General features: G+C 38.1%; 1 long non-coding RNA gene across 7 annotated transcripts; it reads left to right on the forward strand.

Moving 5' to 3' along the window:
• Positions 1–1,668: 1,668 nt before the first annotated feature.
• On the forward strand, positions 1,669–3,408 carry LOC136249804 (uncharacterized). 7 transcript variants are annotated; one of them, XR_010698337.1, is made up of 5 exons: positions 1,669–2,314; positions 2,359–2,416; positions 2,485–2,927; positions 2,968–3,063; positions 3,116–3,408. It is a non-coding gene; the product is annotated as an uncharacterized lncRNA (long non-coding RNA). The 7 variants fall into 7 exon arrangements; XR_010698338.1 differs by having other exon boundaries at positions 1,669–2,294; positions 2,352–2,416; XR_010698336.1 differs by having other exon boundaries at positions 1,671–2,294; positions 2,352–2,927.
• The last annotated feature ends 7,240 nt before the right edge of the window (positions 3,409–10,648 follow it).

Raw genomic sequence — 10,648 nt, forward strand, 5'->3', positions numbered from 1 at the left:
TATGTATCTGGTGATCTGCACGTGAGCTCCCTCTCTCACATACATATACGCTATCACAACCAATGCAATGTACAATTGGTACGATCTTTACATCAATAGTATAGGGACAATTATTCGATGCAATTTTTGTCTCAGCTGTGCATTCAAGAAGTCTAGCCGGACCATATGAGATTGCAGCTGTTGGTCTGCCTTAATGTTACAGGTCCCCCACCCAATAATCAGAGACAAGGATATACATAGGAAAAAACCCATGGCATATTCACATTAGAAGTAACTAAATGGGCAAAAGCAAAGCAAAGCCTTTGGCTGCCGCTAGCACAGTCATGTCTACCAACTGAACCAGCACTGGGACACTTGTGTGTTACTCAGGTACTATGAGTTAATACCAGCAAATCATCCTGGGGAAAACTAGTGAACCCCAGGAGGCTGTACCATGTGTCACATGTGAAGGTGTGGATACATAAAGTGCCATCTGGACCTCCACCCATTGTGTGAGATGCAGACAGTCGACATTTGCTTCCCCAGTTACCCACGGTCTACCCAGGTAAATGAGCACACATACGTAGGATATAGCAAAATAGCTAGTTCAAAGGTTTTGATACTTATAGAAAAGTCTCCCAGCTTATTTTGACTCAAGATCACTTGCTGCAGTTTCTGCACACTTAGCATGGTGTAACAGCTTGCTGTTTCTGTTCCTATTACATTGCCTATTGCTACTAATTGCTATATGCCAGTATCGCTGCAACAAGTATTATAGAGTCAATCACTAGGGGCTTAATGAGTATCATCACCAGGGATAACTGCACTTTAGATTAGACAGACTGAAGTGCAGTAACAAAGGCTGAGGCTCTGATTGTTTTTGGCTATGCCACTCAAAAGCAGTAGTAGCAGCAAGCAAGTAGCAGTGACAAAAAATCTTGTTTTAAGCCATTTCCTAGTTGTTCAAGAGGTAGTCACTACCCTTCAACAGCTCATAAGTTCTTGTCACTGCCAATGGCAGAACCAGCGACCATCAAATCAAACAATGGGAAGGTTAAATCAAGGGATCAAAAGGAGAGATAATCAAGTACCTTAAAAACCAGATGATTTTCTTCCCAAAAACCATTTGTGTCTGAAGCAATTTACCCCAACAAATCACTCGTCTTCTAACCACTTGTTACATCATTTTTGATAGTCATGACTGTCAAGCAATAAAACCCCATTGTCAGAAATTTAGGTCAATTAAAAAAAAAGATTGTGGTTACAGATGGTTCTATAGCAAGGGGGTGACACACAGGCACTCACTGTAGGTAGATCTACAACCACGGTCAAAGTCTAAGTTAAAGGTCAAGGCCACCAAATTTGTGCCAAGTCAACGGTCAAAATTTCCAACCCACAATCGAAAAGTTGTGAAATATCATCGCTAGGTCACCGGTCAAAGATTGAAAAAGGCTCTTAGTCACAGTCAAAGTGAAATTTCGGTGGGTCAAGACTTTGACTGCGGTCACAGATCTACCTACAGTGAGTGCCTGTGTATCACCCCTTGTATAGCTATTCTTTGCTGTTGATAATATCACACTGTCCACCATCTACTGCAAGGGGGACCCACTAAGGTAACCATGGGGAGAACTAGTCTGGCGCGGCCGCCCCTTCGCAAACAGGAAGGGTCTGGTGACTCTAGCATTGTGTACTTGTGTGAATGGAATGTAATTAGCGGGAGAGACGTGGTTTTCTGTAATTAGATTGCATCATTATTGTTAGTCATTGCGATATTCAGTCGAGTCATGTCCAGGGAACGCTAAAAAAAACTTACCGCTTCTAACTTACAAGATTACTTAACGTACTTTTTAAATAAGACATCCTTATTCCTTCACGATAAGTTGTTCTAATTGGACAAGACTCGAGATAAGCAAAACAGAAGCCATAATTTGTCGCTTATCAAGTTAGCCAAAACGGATATCTACATCACTAAATGAGATGCCAAGCGATTTGATTGGCCGTACCAGTTTTCGGTAAGTTCGCACAAATACACAATGCTACAGTCCCCAGACCCTTCCTGATTATGATTATTATTATTACTGAGCAGTCAGCCCTGCTGGTGTGCTCAGATTTGCCCGAATACATGTAACACAATTACAATAATGATTGTAGTCCAGTTCTAAAAATGTCAGCATCTGCAACTTCAACATGATCTACTGGTAAGGAGTTCCAATCATTAATTGTTCTTGAAAAATAACTATTTTGGTGTGCTGTGGTAGATACATGTGGTAAGATGTAGTGCAGTGGATGGTACTGTCTTGTGGATCGTGATGTTGGTAGGTAGTATGGAGGAATTGTAAGTGATATTTGTTGGTAAAAATTTTTGTGTAAAGTTTGTAGTCGAGATAATTTGCGGCGAGTCTGGAGAGTTGGCCATGAAAGCTGATTTAACATTGAGGTGACAGAACTAAGTCTACCATAATCATTCATTACCCAGCGTGCTGCTCTTCGTTGTATTTTTTCTAGCTCTACAATATCTCCAGTTTGGTGAGGGTCCCAGACGTCAGATGCATATTCTAGTTGTGGCCTGACCATTGTTAGATAAGCAGATTCTTTAACTTGTTCTGAACATTTGTTTAAGTTACGTTTCAGGAATTTAAGTGTTTTAGATACTTTAGTAACAATACTAGAAATGTGTGGTGACCAAGATAGTGATGTATTAAGAATTACTCCCAAGTAAGTATGTTGATCAGATAGATTTAAGATGTGATTATTGAGGGTATAGACGTGATTGAATGGTGTCAAGGATCTTGTACAACGTATGACAGTACATTTACTAACATTGAATCTAAGTTGCCAGGCGTTTGCCCATTCTGATAACCTATTCAGGTCTTCTTGAAGCATGTTGGCGTCTTCTGCACTGTTAATAACTCTGTAAAGTAGACAATCATCAGCAAACAAGTGGAGTGGTGAGTTGATATCTTTAGTAATGTCATTAATGTACAACAGAAACATTAATGGTCCGAGCACTGTGCCTTGTGGTACTCCAGAAAGCACCGGTACTGGACTTGAGGATTCGCTATCTAACACAACACACTGGGAGCGGTGAGTAAGCCAAGTTTGGATCCAATTGTAACTATTACCATTAATTCCATAGAATCTTAATTTGGTTAGTAGTCGCTGGTGTGGTACTGTGTCAAATGCTTTGGAAAAGTCTAATAGGATGATGTCTATTTGTTTTTGGTGGTCTAAAGCAAAGGAGATATCTTCAGATAGTGTGATGAGTTGGTCCTGTTTGCGAAGGGATGGCCGCGCCAGACTAGGGGAGAACGTGGTCCAAGTATGGTGTCGTTGTATATTGTTCCATGTAGCAGACTGATTTTAACAAAAAAGCAGCGAGAATCATTGATAACAGTGCTAATTTCCAGGCAAAATAGAATCTATGTTCCACCCCCCCCACCACCACCCATTCCCAAGTCATAAACCGTCCAATTCTTCTCTAACCCAATCATACACGATAAAATACATCAACCCAGTATTAAAGAAGTGTGTGTAGATACAATTTATGTACCTCAAACAACCCGTTCATTCCCCAGATTCCTGGCCTCGCGCATTCCCTGTCCTTCTATTTATAAAACCGTTCCTATTTCTATAGGATTTGTGATTCCAGACTAAATTACCTAAAATATGTTAGCTAAGATCGAGATACTCTAATAGAGCAGTCACTCTAATAAAGTATTCAGTGTGTAGCGAGCTATGTAAGGATTTTTATGTAGTTTATCAGCTAGAAATGGTAGCTGGTGAGGTGGAAAGCTCGGCTTGTCAGTTGGTTGCGACCTTTTTTTTTTTTTTTTTTTGGTCTTACCTTACCAAACTATAGAAATAAGTCTGGGTCAGCCCAGCCCCCCCTCATATCAACTACTTGCTCCGCCGCTGTTTATATCAGCTCAATTGGTTGAAGTAGGTAGGAATACGAGGTTAAAATTAGTCTCCCCACTCTTCGCGCGACGCTTATCGATTGATAATTATAAGCGCCTGACTGCGAGAGGGCACCCGGTTCTCGCGTTGTTATCCGGGTACTTATACCCGGTAGTTGTTAACCGTAGTCACCAGACTCTACCTGATTTACTGTTTATCACGGTTTTCAGCCCCACTCCAAGAAAGATAATTTCGGTGTGATATCATTCTGAGGGGCCCCCCTAGCCCCCCCCCCCCCCCCCCCCCCTTTTATTTTTTATTTTATTTATTTATTAATGCTTTACAGCACAAGTGCTTTCCGCCGCCTATGGATATAAGCTTATAGGCATGCAAAGTAGCCTAGCCTAGGCCTTCCTACGCTGCAAACATTTGACTCAGCGGTTCATTCGTTTGGCAACTGTCCAGAAAAAGAATCGTCCTTTCTCTAATTCTACTACAATTTTTTTCTAGGACAAATATGTTGGAGTACAGTTGAGTCACGTGAGATGGGAAGGCTCGATGAGTATTACCTGCAGCATAGATAATGCGGTATGCGTTCGCATACATTATCTATGCCTGCAGTGATGACATAGTTAGTAATTCATAATAAAGTAGTTACGTAGTTTATGATTTATTAGCTCTGTAATAACTGATACTACACCGTATGTTGGCTAGCCCGTGTTTGGGTCATCATGTGCAATCATTATAACAATGTTGAGCATTTTGCGGGCATCTCCCCCCCGCTTCACCCTCCCGGGGACTGTTTCAGTTCAGAAGTATCGATTCAGTTTAGTAGACTGTACTTGTTACTTATTTTAGTAACTTGTATATCATTTGTAGTTCTAGAACATGCATGCATGCATTCTCTTCTGAGTGGCTATATAAATGTGTGCTTATAGTGGTTAATACTTTCAGAGTCGGTGATGCGGTAAACTTAGCGCAATACAGCTACTACTTCAGAGCATCAACTAAAGTTCCCCAATGCAGCTTTCGAAAAAAAGACATTTAGCAGTTCTCTAAAAACAAACATGCTGATCAACTAAAGCTGATATTCATCAGTTCTTCGTTAATGCAGCTATATACTACTTCAGAACATCAACTAAACTAGCAACCCTGACAATCCCTGTACTTTTTCTTATTTGTGTCCTTGTAATAAATATAACTCCTGTAATTTTAAATAAGTAATTTTGTTCTGTAACTAGTTAAGTTGCTTTTGTTTCTGGTTTGTAAGTAGTTAATAATATTATTGTAATTAACTTAAGGCTACCCCTTTTTTTTTCTTTTTTTTTTGTATCTCCTTCCTTTTGTCACTTTGCCCTTGTTTATGCTGTAAAGTCTAATAGTATATACATAAAGCTGACATTCATCAGTTATTCTCCAATGCAGCTAAAAACAAACATGCTGATCAACTACAACTGACTTTCATCAGTTCTTCCCCAATGCAGATTTCAAACAAACATGGAAGACATTTACCAGTTCTCCAATGCAGCTAAAAATAAACATGCTGACCAACCAATTACAGTTGACATTTATCAGTTCTTCCCCCCCCAATGCAGCTTTCGAAAAAAGATTTACCAGCTCTGCAATGCAGCTTAAAAATATACTGCTTCAGAACATCAACTAAAGCTAATATTCATCAGTTCTTCCCCAATGCATGCAGCTTTTGAAAAAATGACATTTATCTACAATGCAGCTATATACTACTTCAGAACATCAACTAAAGCTGACATTCATCGGTTCTTCCCCATGCAATGCAGCTTTCAAAAAAATACAGTTACCAGTTCTCCAACTCAGCTAAAAACAAACATGCTGATCAACTACAGCTGCATGACTTTCATTAGTTCTTCCCCAATGCAGCTTTCAAAAAAAAGACATTTACCAGTTCTCCAATATAGCTTAAAACGTACTGTTTTACAACATCAACTATAAAGCTAACATTTATCAGTTCTTCCCTAATTTTCAGACATTTACCAGCTCTGCAATGCAGCTAAAAACATACTACTTCAGAACATCAACTAAAGCTGACATTCATATTTCTTCCCGAATGCAGCTTTCAAAAAAAACAAACATTTACCAGTTCTCCAATGCAGCTAAAAGCAAATATGCTGATCAACTAAAGCTGACATTCATCAGTTCTTCCCCAATGAAACATTTACCAATTCTCCAATGCAGATAAAAACAAACATGCTGATCACAGGTCACGCACACACAAAAGGTCCATGTCCGGCTATGGCCCTGTAAGTGGAATTTTACTGTACCATTAATATATAAAAATCAAGTGTTGTGGTTGATGATAACCTTTGATGCCATGATCAATGATGAATTGTTAATCAAGACACATCAAACAGGTGAGAACCAGTTTTATCAATGAAAAAACATCGGAGTTGCATGCAGTTACACTTGAATAATTATTCTCCCTCTCATCTGATTTGTGTTGTGTGGTGCTTTATACCACATTATCACATGGTTCAAAAGTCTAACTGCAGAATGTGATTACTGATTGATAAACATGACCCACAAAAATATGTATATACAATACCTTTACTGAGTACAACAAAGATGTGTTAAATTACAAATCTCATCACTCATGCTTTGCTAGCTCCAGAATTTGCAGTAGATGTCCGGGATCTGCTACTTAACCCTTCCGACGAGGCACCACATGAGGTACTGAAACAAGAACTGAGCATAGACTTCTGCAACAATTTTTGATGATGGATGAGTTGGGTGACCCCATGCAAGCCCTCACAAGTACCTTGATGAATTTAACAACTTTTCTGGTGAGAAAGCCAATTCATGGACGCTACAATTTGGGGCCCAGGTAGGTGTTGGTTCATGTAATGCATCATAGCTTCAGTGCTAGCTGTCACAAAATTGACTGATTTTTGTAGCGACTGGATTGATTGTAGAGATGATCTTGCACTATTCTTTGGTGGAACATTGCATGAAAATGAAACAGAATGGCCACTTTGCTTTCCAGTAATTGATAGCCATTGAAGCATGTGTACAATCATAATTGCCCTAGTGACAGGTGCTTCTCGTACTCTTGTTCACTTTTACTGCTGTCTATTACTAACTGTTACTTAAATTATATTAAGGTGTGTAGTCCAATGTAAACACACTATTAGAAGCTTTGACTTCATGACATTTGCTACCATAGAATCTAGCTATTTTATTAAGAAGAAAGTCAAACGTTTTTGAAAAAAAATTAAGGAGTAACACTTTTGTGGTCTGAAATGAAGATATCAACACTTTGAGAGCAGATATCAACACTTTGAGAGCAGATAGACATGATGAATAGCTGTCAGAAAGTTTTCTTCATTTGATCTGAGTTTACAGCCCATATACCAAGACATGATCTTCAATGAGGAAGGAGTTCAGGAGCTAGTGAGTTAGAACCGGAGAATACATGCAGAAGAGGTAGTTGCAGTAGAATGAAGAAAGTGAACAAGAAATTGATGGGAATTAATGTAGCCATCATTGGCCCACACTGCTAATGTGACAAATCACATAGAATGACCCAGTTTACCAGACAGTATAAAATGCAGTTCTATCAGTGAGAAGTTACAAACAATTATATAACTTATTGCATGCTACTATTGCATAATGAACAATTTATGCAATTGTTTGTAAGATAAAGGTTATCTAGCAAGTTCTGAAACTACTTTTAAAAAGAAATATAAACAAAGAATAATAAAACCACATGTACAACTAAATAAACTATCAAACTAAACTATACAATACACATACAAGTTACGTAACTTAAAATACAATATAAAATATACTAAATTAATTGTGTGTGCTGCATGCTGCTGAATTCCATGCTCAGTAAATCAATTGCTGTTGTGTCACTCCACTGGATGGTATAGTTCTCTGACAATATGCTTAAATAATTTATACAATACAGCAACAAAGGAAACTATTTAGTGATGATATACCTACTATAGGGGAGCTGAATGCATACAAAATTTAGATTATAAAAAAAGCTACAAAATACTTTATTTATTCATCAAATGGTTGTAAATTCCATTGCCTGTAAGTCTCTTCAGTTATAGTGGAATCATTGCTGGGGAGTCCATAGTTCTCATCAACTGATGTAGGTGTTGTGGTGCCAGACTGATCATAAATCTTGTCTTCCATAATAAATTGCTCACGACTTCCAATTGTAAGAGCTTCAATTGGACCCTCAAATGATATTGCAAATTTCTCACTTTTTTTGGTTACCTCTGAACTTTCATCAACAAGCTGTCCATATTTGTGACCCTCCTCTTTTATAAAATGAAATTCTCCAGTTTTATATTGCAGTCTTTGTTGTAATGTTCCAGTTACTACATAGTCGTGGTAAACTAGCCGATTTACAGCAGTGACAACATTACTAGTAGTACTCCTGGTGTTTTGTTGGAGAATTCCGCTTACATATTCTGCACCATAAATCTGGCTATGCTGGGCTTTCACTGGACTGAAAATTCCACCACCACCTAGCTTATTAACATTCTCAAGTTTTATCCTATTTCCTGTATTGATAGATTCACTACTAGTCATGCAAATGTTGGTGTCATGTGAACAGTGATGTGATTGCCAAGATAAAATAGATGATACACTTTGAAATGTTGCATTCATTCCATTGGCCATTTTGGAACTGTGTGAGTGACTCTAATATAGCATATATATATAGAGAGAGAGAGCAAGTAATCACCTTACAAGCTTATTTTGAGAAAGTTCAAATCTGATGGAATTTTAAGTTTTCAGAACCAATTTCTTCCTTCTACCAACTTTCTTAGAGTTTTCACAAATAGTTCCTTCTGATCCAAGTCTGATGGAATAGTTTTCTGATTCAGTTGCTTCTAACAAATTTCTTTTGAGTTTTCACAATCAATTTATATATACCAAACTTCTTTTCAGTTTCTTGAGTTTTCTACCGATTTTTACTTGTACCAATTACAATTCAAGCAACCACCGATGAGAACTCTTACAGTCCACCAATGATAACTTTTACAATCTTTATGTACAATCCACCGATGAGAACTCCAATCATCCACTAGATGAGAACTTTAACAATCCACCAATGACAACTTTTACAATTTCTACTGACTTTCAACTTACAATTCCTTTTATTTATACCAAACTTCTTTTCTACTATTCACTTTTTACAATCACTTTTTACATACAATCCACCAATGAGAACTCTTACAATCATCCACCAGATGAGAACTTTAACAATCTTTGCATACAATCCACCGATGAGAGAACTCTTACAATCAATCCACCGATAATCCACCGATGAGAACTCTTACAATCCACCAGATGAGAACTTTAACAATCTTTACATACAATCCACTGATGAGAACTCTTACAATCGATCAGATGAGAACTTTATCAATCCACCAATGACACAACTTTTACAATTTCTACTTACAATTCCTTTTATTTATACCAAACTTCTTTTCTACCAATGTTCACTTTTTACAATCACTTTTTACATACAATCCACTAATGAGAACTCTTACAATCATCCACCAGATGAGAACTTTAACAATTCCTTTTCTGCCAATGTTCACTTTTTACAATCACTTTTTACATACAATCCAGCAGATGAGAACTTTTACAAACTACTGATGAAGATTTAAAATTTAAAATGTACTTTACAACCCATCAATGAGAATCCACCGATGAGAACTTCACCAAATCCACCAATGACCTGCTTATTGTTAGTACTTATATTGATAAGGTCATTATAGCATATTCAGATAAATTTCGTCATGCATGTTGTGTGTCGGGGGGTTTCGTCATGCAGGATTGGTGTTGTACGCGACGCCCCCACTTCTTAAGATGATTTTAAAAATGTATTTATAACCTAATCAACAAGAGGATATATCGATTGTGGTATATATCGATTGTTGTCGTTTCTACACTAATCTACATGTATCTCACGGTAAGACTGGGTAATGCGTGACGATGTGGCAGGGATGGGCCGGAACGTAGTGACAGTCTTACTGCCCGAAGTGTCAATCTGCTCATCACAGTGCCCGAAGTGTCGCGTAAAATTGCCGCCTTCCTGTTAGTAGTCCGCATCTTTTCAACAGTGAGGTTTGAGTATTCCAGTTTGTGTTACTGTGACAGGATGAGGAATGTTCACACGCATTCAATTCTGCAAAGTTGGAAGAGCTTATTTTAAATATACACACAAAGGTGAAAACTTTTTCCAACCCATTGTTGTGTTGTCCATTTCGTGACCACGCAAAGCGATCTTGTAAACTTGGCTTGTGTCCTTCATCAAGTTCACATTTGATAAGCCATCTTTTTCATCTTCACAATTGAGCTGTTGGGATTGTTTTGCTCGCTTGGTTTTGCTTGCGAAAATACGTCCATGCCTCCACCTACCATTCTTAAGCTTGGATGGCTGTCACTTGAATCTACTATTCAATATCGAACTATTCAATATCGATCGTCGCTGGCAATACATAAACAGTTTCCTCTCTGTTATTGAATCCTCCACTACAGTTAGCATCGATATTGTAGTCAGGACTTCACCTACCCTTTGCGAGTATTAATCGCTATAACATGTATAAGTTATCTTGTTCAAAGATGTTTTTAGCGGAGGAAAGGCAACTATGTGGTCGGGTGGAACAGTCTTCCAGCTGATTTGACACAGTCTAGCCTAAATGTTTTCGCGAACTGCCGTTTGATTCTGGTTAATTAATTTTTGTAAAACTTTCCTCTATAATTTCTTTTTTTT

This window comes from Dysidea avara, chromosome 3, assembly GCF_963678975.1.
Source record: "Dysidea avara chromosome 3, odDysAvar1.4, whole genome shotgun sequence".
NCBI classification, from domain to species: Eukaryota; Metazoa; Porifera; class Demospongiae; order Dictyoceratida; family Dysideidae; genus Dysidea; species Dysidea avara.